This window comes from Centruroides sculpturatus, unplaced genomic scaffold (genome assembly GCF_000671375.1).
Source record: "Centruroides sculpturatus isolate CEXI.00-Female unplaced genomic scaffold, Cexi_2.0 scaffold163, whole genome shotgun sequence".
NCBI classification, from domain to species: domain Eukaryota; kingdom Metazoa; phylum Arthropoda; class Arachnida; order Scorpiones; family Buthidae; genus Centruroides; species Centruroides sculpturatus.
In genome coordinates, this window is record NW_019384360.1 from 537341 (window position 1) to 543340 (window position 6000).

Genomic DNA, 6000 nt, shown 5'->3' on the forward strand with positions numbered 1-6000 from the left:
CATTCTTTTTAAAAAAAAAACTTCGTTTAAGCCCATCATAGTGTCAGCCGGCTTAGTGGGCAGGTATCTGATAGATCCGGAACTGACCGCATATGAAAAATTCCTGGGATTGCTCATCCAAATTCGAACTCGGATCCTCAGAGCGGTAGGCCGACCCCTTAGTCGCTTCGGCCATCCAGTTGTTTCATCGTCAAGGGAAGAAAAATTTGATTAAGTTAGAGGAAAAAACTCTAAAATCAATCTCTTTCAAGTAGGTGGGGTTTTTTTTTACACTTCCGAATATGTTACTGTAAGAATTAAGGAATTCACATACAGGAGACGGCTTTTATATTAATTTTCTCGTAACGTTCATGACAAATTATCGTCGCCGTGACATTTTGCCATTGAGCGTTGCCATATGCGTTGCGAGAAGTCGCATACATTTCCGATCCAAAATTAATTTGATGTTTAAATAGTACCAAAGATTATCGCTTTCTTTAAGGAGTGTTGTTCATGCAAAATAATGCTTAAGATGCAGAGCAGCTATAGTGATGGGTCTGTTCTTAGATTAGGTATCATCAAATTCTTGAAGTTTCATTACCGAAATGAAACTTCAATAAGAATTTGATGATCCCTAATCTAAAGATTGAAAGCTGCTGCTAAAATAATTGGAGGAATTTGGATTTCCGAAAAGTTTCGTCGATAGATGCTGACTACGCAACGAAAAAGATTATGAATAAAATTTCAGCTGGGAGGAAAATTCGAAGATAGATATAATGGATAAGTTTAGAAGTGCGAATCGGATAGGCGAAGAAACATACACCGAAAGAGAAGAAAATGGAAACTTGTCAAGTTAATATTTTTCCAGATAATTCATAGAACTAAATTCGTAATCCCGATAAACGCCAAACAATTTTAGCCCAGTCAGATTTTTCTCTGATAATTTGAAAGAATTAAGGCGGCTGCGGTCATGGCCGTTCTCCTTCTGAATACTATCGCCTGGAACCAGTTTTAACCAAGAAAAATTAGAGATGAGTTGAATCGAAGTCTCATAGCTTGAAATAAATCACTTTCACTCTTGTAACGTTTTCACGGAATGCAAATTCATCGAAAAGAGGCGCAATAAAGATACCGCCGCCGTAGATTTGGGTTAGAGTTCCGTTCCGATCGGATTCTTGAAATTTTGTTAGGTGGTCGGGTTTCGTTTCCGATACTTAAAAATTTTTCTAAGCGCCCGAAATAATACAATGTTTTATTTCGTTATTATAGCATCGAAATCCTTTAAACCATATATGCCTAATGTCCTATATAAGGTTAAAAGTTCTTTCAACCTGCTTTGAACAATGAATTTTTAATAATTATTTTTGCGTGGGCACAGTTATAGATGATAAACACAATTTGTGGTTTATTAGCAGTGAATTTTTTAAGAATGTTTGATTCAAATAGAGACTTTTTTGATTTGGCTGATTTCGGTGTTTACTTCAAAAGATATAAATTTTGTAGTAAGTATCAAATTTTTGTTTTTATAAAATACTAGCAGACCCTGCCACGCGTTGTTGTGGCTCAAAATGTATCTATTATAAATGTATAACACTCCCCCCGTGGAGGGAATTTTTCGAAAAATCCCTTTTTAGTGTATATTCTGTTGGCGTACCCTATTAAAACGCAAAAAACCGCATCTAAAATAGTATGAATAGAAGCAGAGTTCTTTACCTAAGCCTTAATCCTGTCCATCTTCCCCCATTGGGGGGAATTTCGACACGTATATTATATAAAAACACGTGCGTATTCGAATGCAGCGTTGTCAGAATTTCAAAGGAATCGTTAGGAACAAACGAACATTACATTTTTATTTATATAGATAGATTATGATCTGCTTTAGTTCATTTTCACAGAAAAGCAAACTTAGGGCGTCGTACTCGTAGCGCCATGTGTTGGACATAAAAGCCTTAACCTAGATTATATCTTTTAATTTATATGAATGTTTAACGGAATATATACAGCCTATGTCCACCCTGAAGTTCCATTCTAAATATTGGTGAAAGAATTTTTGAAATCGGATGAGTAGTTTCGGAGATTACTTGATACTTACAAACATTACCTCTTTCTTATAATAGTATAGATATACTCAAATCTTCTAGCTTTTAGTACAAAAGATTTGCTATTAACTTTTATACAAGTTTTTATTAAAGAAAAGTTAGGTGTTCTATATAAAGGACATTAGGCATTTACAATGCTACTTAGCTTTATAATGATTTCATTCTTCATAAAGCGTTGTCTATGTTAAAGGAAGATAGAATAATTTATGCACAATCAATTTTATCACCTCTTACAAATACGTGCAGCAATGTGACTGATGAAGAATTTGGAGATGAGAATATTACATATAAATTTACCAGCGAGTGAAATGAAAACTGATGTGGAAATAAACTACCAAAATCAAGAACTTAGATTGCATTCCCGAAGATTACGTATCGCTGAATAAAACTGCGTGCCAAAATTGCGAAAAAGCATTATCAATGGCCCGTATGAATAAAAACGAAGTAAATGCTAATAAGGTAAAAGTGAAAGCAAATGAAGCAAAAGCCTTTCATCTGGTATGAATAATGATTACCAAAAGCATTTGCTCCGAAATACTGTATAAGATAAAAGATAAAGTTCTCGACATGCAGGGTATGGCTCGTTTCATCTCAATACTGTTTAATTTTATTAGCTATATTCAATTCATATTAATCGTACTCGTATTGGCCTTTAGTAGTGTAGATCAGGGGCGCCGCTAGCTATTTGAACGCCTGTGTGCAATACCGATTATGCCGCCCCCTGTTTAACTACGACTACCTAGGATGAGCTTGCCAGTAAGGCTCTTTAGTGTTGTCTCATAAGGGAGTGAAAAAGGAAAAGAAATACTTTATAAAGAAAAACTATTTATTATTACTAAGTTATTTTTGTTTACTTAAGTGTAAAACCATATAAATATTTATTTTACAGAAATTTAACTCTTCTTGCCTTTATGTTTGCGAAATCTGCTATCAATTTTCTTGTATCCAAGCTAAGATTTCGTGTTCAATTGAAACTATAGCTAAATTACTTAGTCTTTGCTGGTGCATTGTTGATCTTAAATAGTTTTTTATAATTTTTAACTTTGAAAAGGACCTTTCACCAAATGCAACTGAAACCGGCAATGTAAGTAATATTCTTAGTGCTATTGCTGTGTTCGGAAATGTTGAAATTAAGTCATTAGTAAAAAGATATTGTAATAGGGTTTGTGGATCATTAGACTGGTTTTCTGGAAAATGCAACTTTAAAGTATTGATTTCATTAAACAAATCAATACCGTCAATGTCTGTTTCACTACTTGAATCGTCTTTAAGCTTCAGATTTAAATCCTAACCAAGTTAAAATATCATTAATTATACTTAGACCCATGTCAGAAGAATTATTAACAAAATAATTGCAATTTGATATGCGATAGAACTGTTCGAATGCGTACAAGTACAAATTGAGAAGGAAGCTCTGTGGGGATTCCCTATTATCGCCAGTCCTATCAACTTCTGTCATAGAGCACGACTATGGGTACTTGGCTTTCGGGCGCCGCCGGATGGTTCAACCTGCCGACAGACGTTTCGCATTGCATCTTAATTCTGATAAATGCCAATAGAGGCGCTTTAACGCTATAATATAAATAAGAATATAATAATTGCGCGCCGGTCAGAATTTTTTTTTCTCCATGCGAAGACATATGCTATAAGTAGGGTGGGTATTATGACAATGACTTTGAATTTTACGTAACCGATCGCTCGATTTGCCGCTCCCTGGACGTGCCGCCCGCGTGCGGTGCACGCCTTGCACGCCCGCTTACGGCGGGCCTGGTAAAACACAACTAATTACACAACTTCCCGATCAAGACTTTTCTATGAAATTCTGTTGCGTTGCCCGCGCTAACCTCATAGATAACGAAGGCTTCGTTCAAATAGGTAACGACATTGCAACACCTGTTACCAACAGAAGTTTAGTTCACCTTGCTTCGAGTAACATCAAATTGTCACCACCGACGGTGTTATTTATGGCAACAAACTTTGGCATAGTCAATGTTTCGGTTGCAGCACGAGTCAGGTGTGCTTGGAGGGAAGGCGATTCGCACCCAAAGACGATAAACTGATTGTGTCCAATGCTTCGGAGATTTGTTTGTAAACAGATGCAGCGGCTGCAACAGACCAGTTATCGGTTAGCTTTATTTAATTGTTCTATACTTGCAACAAAATTAAATTTATTTACTCCGTTTTTTTATATTTATAGGCATTAGTGGAACGCGCTATACATCTTTCGAAGGCTGAAATTGGCATAACGATTGCTTCTTGTATGCCGTGTGCAAAGCATCGCTAGTGGAAAAAATCTTTTTACAGACAGAACGGATGTGTTGTATCCGGAATCCATAAAACCAAAACTAACGATTTGATGCGTTATACAATAAATTCGCATAACAAAATCGAAATGAATTATTTCGATAGAACTAAAATAATAATAATAAAATTTAAAATCGCAATATTATCAATTTTGTATTTTAGTTTAACACTACGCCGACGATATTAATATTTTTGTATTTCCGTGTATTTTTTATAATACAATTAAGTGAATGAAATAAAAACCGACCCATCGTTTTAAATAATTTTTTATTAATGTTTTTATTGTAAAAGAAGACGTTATTAAAATAATTTTTTCACAAATCATTTAAAAATTGCTGCAACTGATGTTATATCAATTGCGGCAAGTTATAAATGTTTGGTCTTTTTACTTTTCCGACTTGTTATGTACCGTACGCAACACGAGAAAGTATTAAAACAGTCTCGAATTTGACTCCCCATTTTCTTTTTTTGCAAATCTCGATGGTTATTTTTGGGTTCAGGAAATCTTCTGAACCCAAAAAAAAGTATTAAAAAGGGGGAAATTTAGGGTTGCGTGCGTGCTGGTGTCTATTTCGTTCAATATCTCAGAATAGGGTAACGATTAAGAAACGAAATTTGGCATGGTATATTGTGTATTAAGGGAATTAATGCAATTATATTTTGGTGGTTAAAAATCAAGGGGGTTACGTGTCGTATCTCAGTGGAATCTGACTTAATTCTATTCGCACCGTGGAGACTAATAAAGACCTTTTTTCCACCGTAGATTCGGTACCTAATTTATATATAATACTGTACAGACGATAGTAAACTCAATTTACCCGTCTAAACTCTCCGTAGCGTGGCGCTGGACGGCGGAAAGTAGTTCGGCTGCCCGATGACGTTTTACCGAATTATAGGAGTATTTTTACCATGTTTGTACGGATACCGTCGGAATTAGAAATTTGTGAATTTTATCGACATTTGTTCGATTTATTTTGTACAGTTTGTTTCTGAATTTTCAACTGAATAATAAATATTTAAGATTTTAATGTTAAAAAAGTGTACTGTATTTAATAAATTAAATGTTTCGAATGTAAGTTTCTGAACGAATTATTAAATCGGCTTTTTCAAGAATCATTTAAAATGATTCTATAATAGTCTTATAGTTTTAAATTGTAAATAAAAATTACTATAAATTTAACTTAGAAAGTAGTCGTTGGAAAAGTTAAGTCCGCCAGTAATCCCTGCGCTCGGTATTTTTGTGCTTTTGTTCTTCAGAAGAGAATCTTCGACACCATCAGCAAGGTTTGCCGTTCTCGGTCCCAGCCGTCACCTGTCCTAGGGATTTTGAGCTTTTATATGATTTTCGCCCGAAATCTCGCTTTTTGGTTAGTCCGAACGGTGGTCTCCTGTAACTGGATTGGTTTCTCATCTATTGCCAGAGACGCGATTCGGGCCGTGAAATTGTCGGACATCCCCTTTGGGTCGGGCCAAGCTCTTTCCCGAGCGACTGTCCCGTAAATAGAGAGTCTTTTTAATTCCATGTTGATAAAACTACGTTAGTTAGATGAGCGATAACACACTAAATGACGGATTCGCTAGATTGTTACTTCCAATTGGATAATAGAACGTTACATGG